The sequence below is a fragment of the Pipistrellus hanaki genome (assembly GCF_964339955.1).
Source record: "Pipistrellus hanaki genome assembly, chromosome: 6".
Classification (NCBI taxonomy): domain Eukaryota; kingdom Metazoa; phylum Chordata; class Mammalia; order Chiroptera; family Vespertilionidae; genus Pipistrellus; species Pipistrellus hanaki.
Genome location: NC_140508.1, coordinates 73,800,864 through 73,815,444, shown reverse-complemented (window position 1 = coordinate 73,815,444; position 14,581 = coordinate 73,800,864).

Genomic DNA, 14,581 nt, shown 5'->3' with positions numbered 1-14,581 from the left:
AGCTATATTTCTACAGTTTTAAAACATTTCGGAGTTTCGCTATTTTATGTTTAGGTCATTCAACCAAAAGTTAGTTTTCTGTATGTTATGAGGCAGACATTTTATTTTCTTCCATGTGAGTAGCAATTGTCCCAGTATCATTTCAACTCTTTGATGTTACTGATGACAAAACTGAGGTAGGCCCATGGTGCAACTTGCATGACTAGGGTTCAGGATCTGAAGGAGGGGCTGGCACACAAATGAAAATACTTTGCAAGAAATGTGAATTTAGAAGGCATAGGGGGCCAGGTGGAGACCTCTCTCTTGGAGAGGCACACTGAAACCTGGCCTGATCAGCGTTTTATTCAGTTTTAGATACACATCTTGCCCTCAGTAAAGCACAGCAAACAGGTAGCAGACAGACCATCTCTAAGGTCAATAAAGATCAGTAAAGACCAGTAAGGTTCAGTAAACATTTACTTTGAGGCTATTAGATCAGGAAATTGCTTCAAGCCACCGCTATCTCAACACGAACAATAGTGCTTATCTTTAGCCCTGCCAATGCCCAAGGTCCATCGGCCTTCCACATTGGTGCACTCCTGTGATAGAATTGGCAGTGGGTGGCTTCCCACAGGTCCAGGAGGTGGAGTGACTTGTCCAAGGTCAGTGGTGGGATTGTGAGAGGGAATATGTTTTCTTAACTCCCAATCTGGTGTGCCAGCACAACCATCCTACTGTGCTACCCTTATTTGCCTTGGATTATTTCCTACCATTCTCATATAAAAATGTACAAATCTGGTGATAAGTTTCTTGAAAGCTGTCCCCTCCTCCTATCACCTTTAAGTACTTAACACAAAGCTGCGTATCTGACAGGCACTTAGGAAGACCACTCTGAATAAATGTCACAGAATTTAACAGATTAATTCCAGAATAATCAGTCCTTTTAAATCAAGCTCTTTGTTTCATCTCGCATAGGTTTCTGTATTTTGACATATCCATTCACTCATTAAATATTTCCCAAGCACCTACTCTGTGTTAGGCACTCTGATGCTGGAGATTAAAAGAGGAGTAATATGTATTCTCTGTCCCTGAGGAATATAGTGGGAGAAACTGAAAAGCCAAACAACACTTTTAAGACTGTGCTATTTAAACACGATATGATGGGAGACTGGAGGGGGATAGAATCTGGCTGGAAATCAGAAGGGCTTCCTGGAAGAGGAGACATTTGAATGAGTCTTTAAGGATGAGGAGGAGTGATCTGTTTGGCAAAGGCAGAGAAGGGTGCAATACTCCAAAGTGACATCCTGGGCAAAGGCCGAGATGTAAGTTATCTGTCCACAATTCACTATGACTCGAACATAAATAATTAGGCTGCTGAGTCACCTTTGTTCATTTTTCAGAGTTCAAAGCCCCTGCTTCCTAGGGGATTCTAGCCTTACTGAGGCCTGACCACAGCCTAACATGGCACCCCCAACACTGCCTGCCAATGTCATGATAGCTTAGGGACTTCACTTTGTAATTTTCTATCGTCTAAAATGGGCTTCAATTTTTGTTGTTATTGTCGAGGAGTGTGGTTTTCACCTTGTTTCATGACTGTAAATTGACATGCCCCTTCTTGTCATCATTTCTGCTGCCAGGGCTATTATTATGGGCCTTTCTCATGCAGCCAGAATAACATATGAGACGCGAGCCTGGAGTGACAGGACGCCTGACAAAAAAACAAAAATAGCCCAGCTCATATTATTTGCAAAAGAATTATCCCCTGGAGGTGATTTTTAATTTGGGGGTTTGCTGCGAAATGGAAACCTGACCAAGGCTGCTTTGCAACCCAAATGCTTGTTTTACCAATCAATTATCAAAATGAGACTTGCTGGGTACTGCGGCAAGTCGTTCTGGGTCCCCTCCTTTAATGGGTCAAGTCCAAGTTGCCTCTATTATTGGGAAAAGCTGGGGGCAACTGAGCCATTTAATTTGCTGACGGGGGGAGTGGGGAAAGGGGGGAGGGAAGACAGGGAAAAAGGTTCTCCATTCAGATAAAGAAAAGCACAAAAGGTGGGTGGGGCGGGCCTAAATTATAGCTGCCCATGTTAGCGGGGCCGCAAGAAGGCAGAGTGTGGTGTGCCAGTGGTTTGCTTGTCAAGGATTAATAATTCAGCCCCAGAAATAAGGTCAGGGCTTATGCACAGCAGAAGCAAACTTGCATAAAGGTTAATTGGGATCTACCAGGTACCGGTAAAATGGCATTTGTGCTATTTTGGTATTTTTTGAGACTTGAGGGAAAAAGGAAAAAGATAAGAGACAGAAGCGGAATTGGATGTGGAAATCTGGGGAGGCCTTTTCCCAGCATCAGAATTTCATGAAATTGTTCTCTTGGCCCCAGCAGGGGGGTGGGGGCGTTCAGAGCCTTGATGGGCTTGAAAAATGAATTTCTGTGTTGCCTCCGTTGTAAGCCTTGCAGTGCTATTTAAACTTGACATGTCATAAATCCACTAGCAGCAAACAAGATGGCACTGGCTTGCTGTCCACTTTTATTTGTGTGGATGCAGGAAATGATGCTGGCATGTGAAAGTGACAGGCACCGCCAGCTGCTCAGTCTAAGGGACTTGAGGGCTGAGCCTGTGACCCTGACAGGCAGGGACTGAGGGTTGGGAACCACTGTGTGAATTGTGGCACCTGGTCTCCTCTGTCCAAATAGCATCCAAATAACTTGAGCTGAGGATCAGGGCATCTCCCCAGCTCCCAGAGCAGCCCTGGCTGCAGGGGGATTAGGGTGTGTGTTTCTGAGCTGTAATAAAACTTCCCAGTTTCCATTTGCTGTAGTCCTCCTTATCCCAGAGATATGCTCCAAGACCTCCTGCAGATCCTGGAACTGTGGAGAATATCAAACCCTGTATAAGCTGTTTGTTCCTATACATGCATAACAATGATTAAGTTATAAATTAGATTCAGTAAGAGGTTAACAATGGTAACTAATAAGATAGAACAATTATACAATACACTGCAATAAAAACTATGTGACTATGGTCTCTCTCTCTCTCTCTCTCTCTCTCTCTCTCTCTCTCTCTCTCTCTTTCTTTACAGTAAATGACTTGATAGTTGACATTGCTAAGTGACTAATGGGCTGGCGATCTATATAGCATGGATATGCTGGACAAATGGATGATTTATATCCTGGGTGAGACAAAGCTAGATTTCACCACACCACTCAGAACAGTGTGAAATTTAAAACTTATAAGTTGTTTATTTCCAAAATTTTTCACTTACTATTTTCAGATTGTGATTAGCTGTGGGCAATTGAATCTACAGATGGGGGGACTACTATATGTATAATACACTGTCACTTACTAGGCTGGAGCTACTTGGGGACAGGACCATGTATTGTTCATGTCTCAGGACATTTTCCTACTTCAGTCCTTGTCTGTAGCATGAGGCCTTGGCACATCACAACTGCGGCTCTGTTGACTAATAAGTTTGCTGACCACTGAGCTAGGCCATCAGAGTATAAATTCTTGTTCTGTTACTCACTAGTTTTGAGAATTTTGGAAAATCACTTATCTTCTGTAGTCTCCTCTTCTGAAAAGTGGGATCAAAATAGTGCCTATCTCATCTGGTTGTCAAGAGGAAAGATGATGGTTAAGGAAGGGTGTGGACTCTGAAGCCAGACAACCTGTATCTGAACCTCAGCTCTGTCATTTCCTAGCTGTGTGTCCTTGTACAATTCACATAACCTCTCTGTGCCTTGTGCCTATGCTCCAACATCTTTCAAATGAGAATCATGATAGTACTCATTTATTGGGCTGGTGTGAGGAGTAAGTGAATTAATGTAGATAAAATACTTAGAGAATAACCTGGCTTCTTAAAAGTGCTATGTAAGTGTTTGAAATTATTATTGACAAAGTTAAATGAGATAATAGATGAAAATTTCCTAGGACAGTGTCTGGTACATGCTAAACATTCAATAACTATTTGCTAGTGTACCTGGAACAAAGGTTGGGCCTTTAATATATATCAGTTTTTTTTCCTCCCCTGTTCTAGGTATTCTCACTTAGCCAACACACACTCAGTACCAGGCCAGGTAGACACGTAGAGGAACCCTGAGCTCAAGCCTCTGGGAACATGGGGATGAGTTATACTGTGGCTCACAGAGGCCATACACCCCAACAGTGCTCTTCTGGTTAAAATACCATGAAGAAGTAAGTGGAAGTCCCACCCTAAGCATTCTTATTTTTGGACACTATGCTGTGGGTAAGCAAAGGAAACAGGGCTAAATTTATAAATACTTTAATAATGATAAATTTTGTTCCAAGATGTACAGAGACCTGTCAGAATGATTGTAAACTAGTTAATAGATGACGTGGCAACTTGTGGGAAGCCCTTTAGAGCAGCGGCTCCAGCAATTATCCATGCCTCCGCACACCCAGCATAATTTAAGAAAAAAGGGAAATTTACTTCTCAGCTCTTAATAAAGAATTCATGCTACCTTAACGTGAAATGGTACCAAAATTATTTAGTGGCTTATTGATTCAGTTAGGCTTTATTACTCTTAGTACTCTTTTATATTTAAACCGGTGGCAAAGCTAACTAGGGCAGCCTGGCCTATGATTTCAACAGTTCCTTTGTATGGAGAATTCTCAGGCTCTCAGAAAGCTTGTTGGGGGCTGTGGGAGGAGTGGGGGGATTGGAGGAAGGCCTGGGGGCTGCCCGGAAAGGTACAACATAGGGGTCAGATATGGACATGGATGTCCTAGAAGACTGCCATGGATTTATGGATGACCAGAGTTGGAAGGAACTCATACACTTGGTCCAAACCCCAAATGAGGAACTAAAGGCTGGGGAGGCCAAAGGACTCATTGAAGCCCCACAGCTAGAAAGTGGGGGAGTCTGTGAACTGCTATGTCATGCTAAGGTCCTGTCTGGTGTCTCTTCCTGCACAAGGCACCCTGCAGTGGGCCAACGGGAATCTGTCTCATAGAGTGGAAACGAGGTATTACGTGCTTACGCTGTGCACGGCACTGAGCTAAACACTTATGCCAACTGGGAATTAGGTTCAGGTACTGCAACGGAAAAGCCAAATAAGGGCGACTGAAATGAAACAGTGGTTATAAACCAGAAGTCTTGGTGCAGATGGCTAACAACCTGTGGTCTCTGTGATTTCCTTGGCCTCATGCCTGCAACATGGCTGCAGCCCCGGCCTTCACCTGTATTATCAACAGGAGGAAGGACAAGGGTAGAATAAAAGGGGACACCTCTATGAGGCAAACAAGCATGTCCCAAAACTCCCCATGGGGCTTCCACTTATATCTCACTAGGCAGAACTGTTTTTTCCAGCAATCCTGCTTATAGGGAGGCTGAGAAATGTAGTTTATTTAGCTGGGTTGGATGGACTCCCAACAAAATGGAGATTCTATTAGAAAGGAAGGAGAAACTAGATATTAGTTGGCACTGACAGTCTCTGCCATGTCTGAATTATTTTACTTATTTCTCACAATAATCCTATGGGATAGATACTATTATAATTCCCATTTTACAGGATGTGAAAACTGAGGCCTTAGAGATTGCATAATGTGCCCAAGGAAGAGAGTTGGAGTTTAAAGCCTAGGGCTCTATGGCATCAAGGCCTTGTTTTTAACCACTGTGCTCTCCTACCTGGCTGGTAAGATATTCTTTCCTGCTCTGAATCTGACAACAGCTGCCCACAGCCTCAACTTCTCTGTGGAGAGATGGGGGCGGGGGGTGAGGGGGAGACATTCCAAACCAGGGGAAGAGCTGGAGCAAAGGCAGCCCTGCCTGACACCTGGCACAGTGGTTTGCACATAGTGGGGCTTCATGGGACGTTTGCTCTAAGAGGAGGCAAGGGGAGGATCAGATGTGGAATTCCATGAGGAGATGAATATCACAGGTACCCAGAATCCAGAGTCAGCCTTGAGCAGAAGGGAAGTTGGTGCCTCTGGTCCCTGTCTGAGTCTATTTCCCCTTCCATGGACTCCTACCCTCCTTTGGTTGCCCACTGCCCTATGTACCATCTCTACTACTTTATGGAATCCTGATTTAAGAAAATGCCCCCTATCAGTTAGCTTGCATCTCAGCATGACTTTATAGAGAATTATGGAGGGATGACTGAGGTCATGTGATTCACTTCCATCCCCTCACTTTGTAGAGAAGGAGACTGAAGCCAGAGAGGAGATGTGTATCCCCCATTTTATACAGAAGTCAATGGCAGATGGGGAGGGGAGGCCAGGTCTGCTGACTCCTGCTCTAATGTGTGTGTGCATATGTGTTCATGTGCACATATGTACACTGTGTGTATGCACACCTAGTGTGTGCACACATGTATTTGCTATTTGCACTTTGAGTCTTATTTCACACAGTGCAATGAAAGGCTTTGTCTTTGCTAAAGAACAGAGACTTCAGGAAATACATGGGGAAAAATAGTTCTGAAATCTTAGCATATGAATGGATCAAAATCAGAGCTTTGGGTTGAATTTGTCTCTTGACATTAGGGAAAAGGAGACAGACAGACAGGCGGGCAGGCAGAGCAACAGCCAAGAGAAGGTGGAGAGCTGGAGTCTGAGTGAAGCCAGGACAGCAGTTGGGGGAGCCTTTGACAGGAGGTGCAGGAAGTCCCCACGCAGAGCTGCCTGCTCTAGTGTAAACATTAATCCTCCACCAGGGACAAGCGCCCAGGGCAGTTCAGCTTCGTCTTGGCTGCGATGGGTCAGGAAGGGCTCGGACCTGCAGTGCAGAGTCCATCCAACATGCCTGCCTGCCCAGGGCCCTGGCCTTGCTGCTGATGGGATACAGGCTGCTTGGTGAAGGGTGGGCCAAGGATTCTGCCCTAAGGATTTTCCTTTGAGGTTTTATAAATCAGCCAGCAAGACAGCCACTTTCTTGTTGAGTTGTCATCTTCAAGGCCCAACCCAAGATCAATGGCTGGCCGACTTTGATTCCCTGTCATGAAGCCTGGGCCTGTCTCACCCTAATCTGGGACACTGGCAAAGGTTGGTTTTTGATGCTTTCCATTTTTGATCTCGAGTCTGATCCCCAGAAAACCTTATTCCATGTTAAGGGGTTCACCAATGACTATTTTACCCTACGACACTCTAACAAAAGCAACCTGTTACCCCTCAAGAAGAATATCCTGCAATTTGGCTATGCTGCCATAAGGAGGCGATGGTTTTATTGACCAGATGGTAATGTTAGGGGTGAAAATTAACAGTAATGGAATGTGTTACAGGTTGCTGAGCTATTGATCCCCTTAGCCCTCCAGGGCTGTCAGGCAGGGTCCCAGTTTAGGTATCTCTGGCCTATAAGGAACCACCCCCCTTTACCTCAGTATCCTTCACAATCTCCTGCTCTATCCTCCTTGAAAAGAGTGGGAAGGCTCTGCTTTATACCACATTCATGTGATCCTAAACAAGGTGACTAAGAGGGTTCTGGAGCTGGAGTCGGGAGGCCTGGGCTCCAAGCCTGGCTCTGCCTCCCACTAGCAGGAGTGTCTCAGACCCTCCTATTTCTTATCCATGTTATGAGAATTACCTCCAAAATTTCATGTAAATTACCAATGCTGGTGATAAAAATATATATTTAGTACTTCTGTTTAATATGCACCATTCTATTTTGAATTGGACTTCTCTTAGTCAACATACAAGTATTTTGGGGCAGGCCTTCTCTGTGACAGACACGGTAGTCCCAGGAATACAGTGGTAAGCAAATTTTAGTCTTAGTGCCTGCCCTTGTGGGGCTTACAGTCTAGCTCAGTGGTTTCCAATGTGGGGCACATGCCCCATAGGGGGGCAATTTGATTTTTAAGGGGGCAATTCGAGATTGAGTTATTAACAATGAAATTTTTGCATTTCTTATGATCCTAGGGGCCTCATGTACAGTATATAAATATATATTGTGACATATTTATGAATTTCAGTTCTCTATGTTTTGAAACTTTATTTGCTATTTTTTCATATCAGTTTATATTATTACTATTTTAATAATTTCTTAGTGATTTCTTCCTCAGCTTTTTTGTTCTTTTAATTTTCCCTTTTATGGATGCCATGTTCTTTGGAAGCTTATTTAGATAAATAAATGGCTTAGGCTTCCTCCAAGTGAATAGGAGTTTACTTTTTGAATAATAAGAATTATATGTCACAGGGAGGGAAGACTAGTATTTTAGAGATGCTTAGGTGGGGCATGGCCAAAAAGGGTTGGGAACCACTGGTCCAGGGCTTTCTTAGTCTTATAGCAGGACATAGAAGGCCTGCATCCACCTTCCCTCTGCTCCCCTATTTGTGAGCTTGTCCCTTAAATGAGGTGATAATGCCATCTTGCTGGGTGAAGGGCTGGATTCTCCTGACGTCAAGTCAGTGTTGGGAGCATACATTCCATGGCATTCTGCCCTTCACAGTGCTCCCCACCCCCACCACACACAGGGCATTAAAAGAGGACAGTTAGGAGATGACTTAAGAAATATTGACTGTCTAGGTGTGAGTGCATCCTAACATCATGGAATGCTGTCTCTTTAAAAAATTACTGAACTTATTGGGGTGACATTAGTTAATAACATAGGTTTCAAGTATACACTTCTATAATACAACATCTGTATATTGCATTGTGTGTTCATCACCCAAAGTGAAGTCTCCTTTCATCACCATATGACACTGTCTTTTGATATCTGGTTGTGTTTTTGACACTTTGCCATCATCTCAACTCTCCCCTCCTGGTAGACTGCTCTGTGTCACTGCCCAAAGTCATCCTTTCTGAACAGGGCCAAGGGGCATCCTCGTGATGAAAAAGGAGGCATTTGTCTCCATCATCCCTGACTCCAGCAAAGAAGCACTGTAAGCTTCTCTCTGGGGAGAACTCGGCCGCAGAATCTTTTGTTGAACGAAGCACCTTTCACATAAAGAAATGGCGGTGAGATAAAATGACACGTTGCTAATGATGTATTTTATGGACTGCCATCTGTCTCTGGAAAGGTCAGAGAAAAATGGCAGCTTGGTTGCAGGCGATTGGGTGGTGGCAGTGGCTAGGGGACAAATGGCTCTCATCGGGACATGACAAGGAGCCTCGGTGACATCATATAAATGCCCTAATTGGGAAGTGGTCAATTGAGCGGGTCTGACTTCTGAATTTGATGTGTCAATAAACAAGCTCAAGGTGAGATGCTGGATCAATACTGCAGGACAAGAACCATCCGGCAAATTTACTGCAAAGTAATTGGGTGCAAAATGACTCAACTCAACCTTCATACTGTGGAAAAGCAAACAAACGGTTGGCCCACCAGCAACTGTTCCTAGGTGTCAGCGGCTGCTCAGAGCGCTGGCTGCCTGCTAATGGCCTGGGGAGAGGGAGCCCTGAGCAGGAGAGAATGCCGAGCACTCCTTATGGGGGTGTGGCTCCAGCATAACAGTCTCACAGGTGGGGAGCATAACCTAGATGCTTCTACCAGGACTATGTGTAATCTTAAATCTAATCTAATATGATAATTATAATTATTATACATCTATTTTTCAAATGATTAGGTTTGCCAAATGTATGAGACATGGGGGAACTCTTCCTATCTCTATCTCTACCTCTATCTCTACCTCTACCTTTATCCCTATCCTTATCTCTATCCCTATCCTTATCTCTATCCCTATCCTTATCTCTATCTCTATCTCTATCTCTATCTCTATCTCTATCTCTATCTCTATCTCTATCTCTATCTCTATCTCTATCTCTATCTCTATCTCTATCATCAAGTCTATGGCTATCTCTCTCTATCTCCTATTGGTGGGAGCTTGTTTTCTCCATCTCTGGGTGTAGGGGAAAGGAAATAAAAATTTCAGTTGCACTAACTTCAGGTTGTCTCGGCCTGGAGGAGGGTGCATCCTGCCCTGACCCAGTGGTGAAAAAGGTGTCTGTTCTCAGAAGTCCCTGCTGTACCATATAGGTGTGGGAACTTAGAGCAGGTTGGGTCAAAATATGTGCTGGAGCTGCCTTACTAAAGCTGATTGTTAAATATTCAGGACTTGTGTGCACTGGTTCTTTAGACTTCGGTAGCTTGAATTGGCCTTTGTGGGAATATTCACACCATGAACATCAGCAAAGGCTCCTAGAGAGTCATGTGCTAGCACACAATGCAGGGAGGACTAAGAAGTCTAAGGCCCAGACAAGGGATGGTGAGTTCAGGGATTCACTGCACCCTCTGAGGGTGTACTGGTTGCCGGGTAAATACACTTCTGTCTCTCTAGAAGGTAGGTATTGGGTGAGACAGAGAGGCACCTAAGGACAGCAAGAAACCAATGGTCGAGAAAGAAATGCCATCCATGTTTTGAGCACCTTGTCTCAAAGTGGCCCAGATTAGAAAGGACAGTTTAGGATAATAAAAGGAGCTTCAGCCTCCATCTGGACTGTAACCTCACAAGAGACTCAACTCTGCCCAGCTAAGCAGGTCCCAGATTCCTGACACACAGACACTGTGGAATAGTAAATGCTTGTTGTCTTAGACCATGAAGTTGTGGGTTAATTTGTTACACAGCAGTAGATAACTGATACATTTCCACATTCTCACTAGACTAGTATGTTCATGATCATTCTAGCACAATTATTTTGGACCCAAAAAATAATTCAATAAGTGAGAGGTAGTTATTAGCAGTGACAAGTGGCTGATAGGGGAAGCCAGGAGTTCTGCCATCATGGTGCTGAGGGTCTTGGGTCAAGACTCCCTCTTTGGCCTCAGTCTCTATTTTTAATTTTTTTTAATTTTTTTTAATTTTAATTTTTAAAATATATTTTATTGATTTTTTACAGGGAGGAAGAGAGAGGGATAGAGAGTTAGAAACATAGATGAGAGAGAATCATTAATCAGCTGCCTCTTGCACACACCCCACTGGGGATGTGCCCGCAAGCAAGGTACATGCCCTTGACCGGAATCGAACCCGGGACCTTTCAGTCCGCAGGCAGACTCTCTATCCACTGAGCCAAACCGGCTTTGGCTATTTTTGGATGAGGGATTAGATAAGACAATCGCTCAGGTGACTTCTGGCTTTAACTTTTAGTGAAGGTTTGTGAAAGTGCTTTTGACTGACCCCAATTTGTTTGAGGCAGGAGCTACATTTCATGCCAGCACACCTGCTTGAAGCCTCCTGCCTCCCTCTTCTTCAGGTTGCTGGTGAGGCCTGAGGGGTCGGTCTGACCAGCATATTGGCCCCATGTGGGGCAGGAGAACCAATCAGAAGATTTGGTGGGCCCTTACAGGTGACCTCTAACCTCAGAGCCTTGTGTAACCCTTCCAAGTCCCTGTTTGCCTGCTAGAGATATTCCACGCGCTCCCTGGCTGGTCCCAGGCCCCAAGCCTCAGGTATTCTGGGGCAATCAATCACACTAGCTATTTTCCTCTCTGACTTACGAGGATTATCCAGACTGGCTATTTCACTTGTCAGCATTATGCAGTGACACTTCCCTCCACCAGCCCCGCTTGGCCTGAGTACTGAGGACAGCCAGGCTTTCTCCCATCAGGTGGTGCCACAGCTGCCCCGTGCTGACATCCAAATGCTGATGTTAGTGGAGCTTGGCACACAGGGATGGGACTCATGGAGCGGTTGGAAGTTCCTGCATGGACAGCCACCAGGCCCGGGATTTCTGATTTGTTTCTCTGATCTTCATCTGTAACATCACATAGCTATACCGCATTCTGTTGGAAGGGAATTTAATAAAAGTAAGGGTGTGCCTATCCTGGAGGAGGGGCTCTCGGGGAAGAAAAGTCATGGATCCTACTTTGATCTATGCATAAAACTGATACACAAGAGCTGATTTAAAAGCTGTGATCTAGAGTTAAATGAAATATGTGAAGTCATTTATCAATGTAATTTGTGTGCTTTATTTGGGATTAAGTCAGGGTTAGAGTATTAGCCATGCTCGAAGGCTTTCTGGAGGAGGCAAGGGGCAGGCATTCATTCCAGTGGGAGGAAGCCCATTGCAAGGCAGGGCAAATCCCATTGTGGGCTGGAGAGATGGCGGGGCGGCCTCCTCCACAGCACAGTGTCTGTAGCCCATCACCTTTGTGGGCTCCGCAGGGGCTGGGTGGCTGGCGGCTGATTTGCCATGGAAGCTTTCCCCGGGGCCATTACCTGGAACTACATTTCTTTAGGAACAGCCAGGCTCCCCGGGAATTTCATTTCCGCTCAAGTCTGTGTTTTCACACAAGGCTGACTTTCCATCCACCTTCAAGTGTCCTTCCCCTTTCCCATTTCACGCTCCTGTCCCTAAATAAAGTTTGCATTTTCTATTAATAGGACCATCTTGATTGTGACTGGTCCAAGCTGACCTACTTTCTCCAGTTTTTTTTTTATTCCAGAAACAGTGCTGCCTGGTTCTCCTCACTGTCTACTATTCATCCATTTATTCCACATGTGGCTATGGAGCTCCTGCTGTTTATAGACTGCAAGAAAAACCGGAACATACAAGCGCAGGTCCTGGTGCCTGGAGTCAAACATGTGCACATCACAATGGTTCAGCCAGGTGATGCAGTGCTGTCTGAGTGCCCAGGTGGCACTGCCCATACGTGTGCCTGTCCTCTGCTTAAGCAAGGGCAGGAGCGCAGGGCTAGGCACACCCTGGGAGGGGGAGGGAGCTCAGTGAGTAGTCATGTTTTTTCAGAGATAAGGTCCAACAGGAGTGAATGCTCTTGCGTCCAATTTAGAACTTCAGAACACTTGGGCAAGGGCCCAAGGAAAAGATCATTAGCTGGCTTGCCACCCCTTAAGCCCCCAGCCTCGTGGCCACAGACAGGTGCATCTCTATGCCCTCTCCCTGCACATCCTGCCATTCTGATCTGGATCGTATATTTCCTCCCGACTGTCCTTCCACACCAGACTCACGCTCACCTCTGTACCTTTGCTTATGTGTCCTTCGACTCGGACTTCCTCCCCACTTCTCTCCAGCACCGTGGTAGATTTAAAAACAACTCATTTCCTTGACACCCACTCCTGCCTTCCCCATACTCACACCCTTCCCTGCTCCGTGGAAGCAGGGCTTGGCTGTGACTTGCTTGGACTTCATGGCAGACAAAATGTGTACCTCACCTCTTTGATGAAGAGCTCAGTCATGTGACTAGTCTGGCCAGTGGGATGTTGGCAGATAGAGCCTTAACATGCCTTCCTGTGCTTTGTTAATGACCATGAGAACATGTGCCAACTGACCTGCTGGTACAAACCAACAATGACTGTGCTTTATTCCAATCTGCAACTAAGAGGCCCAACCAAGCTCAGGCTGGATCAGTGTCCCTTAGTGACATGGATTGAAGTAAATGATGATTTTGATTTTTGGGATGGTTTGTTAAGAATTAACATGGTAATAGGGCTGATGCAACCACCAATGATGGTGGAGATGAATTTCTGGGTGGAGAAGTATTGAGAGTTATTAATGGATTCTGGTTGTCAAGGAGATAACCATTCCTTCCTTTGGAGCCCAGGGCAGAGGCTGCCTCAAGGCTGAGGATGGTCAGATTTCTAGAATGCCGACTGTGACTAGATGTGAGGGAGGGCTGCCCAAATCTGTTTCCAGAAAAAGGCAGATTTCTGGGGTGAACTTGCAATCCTAGAACATAAGGGCTGGAAGGACCATGAGAGAATTCTGTCTTTTATATATGAAGAAACTGGAGCCCAGAGGTCAAAGGTGTCACTTCCACTCACCCAACTAAAATAGTGGTAGAACCAGGACTGGAACGCAGGTCTCCAGACATCCACAAATTGTGGGGAAACATCTCTAAAAATAGTGGAGGGATGAGTAGGCCCCACAGGACATAAGGGAGTGGTGAGGAGGAAGGGGTGAGATCAACTGATGTCAGATACCCTCTCTCTGGTGAGCACTACCCATGGCTGCTTGTGCATCTTCGCTGCCTCCCTCTGCAGCTGGCGTTTGCCCCAGGCGCTCATGGAGGACACCCCATTGCTGGACATTTTAATATCTCTTTCTTCTGTCTCTCTCCTTTGCTCTCCCTCCTGAGCACCATCCCCCTCCTTCTGCCTCCATCATATTGAATCACCAGGGTGTGAAATATAATAAAGCATTGTACCGTTCAATCTGTCGGCTATTCCTTAAAGGTGTACTCTAGGTAAATATCCCCTTGGCCTGTGAAAAATGAGCTTACCTGCAACAAATGACTTTGATGAACCTAAGGAGCTGGCCCTCTATCATTCTTTTCCAATTGGCTTCCCCAGCCAAGCATGGTTTCCCTGCACAAATTTGTCTTGCTGAAGGAAGAGTTTCTCTAATTCACTTCCCTCCCAATGCCAGCTTCCCTGCCTTGGCGCCCCTTTATCCGGCACCATTCTCAGCGATGTCTTTCCCCTGGAAGCCAGGGAGCTCTTCATGCAGTCATCAAATGCTTCGCCAAGTTGATCAAAATCCAAATCCGAATCCGAATTATTCAGTCCTTCACGAGCAGGTGGCCAACTGAAAGCGGACTCAATCTGGATTTTCGAAACGGGTGTCAGTCCATGAGTCACCACTTTCTAGTTCTATCACCTTGAGAAGTGGATGTCTTTTGTCAGTTTCTTCACATGTGAAATGGAGACAGATAATAATACTCCTCAATCGGCCTCCTTCACTGGGTTGTTTGAGTATC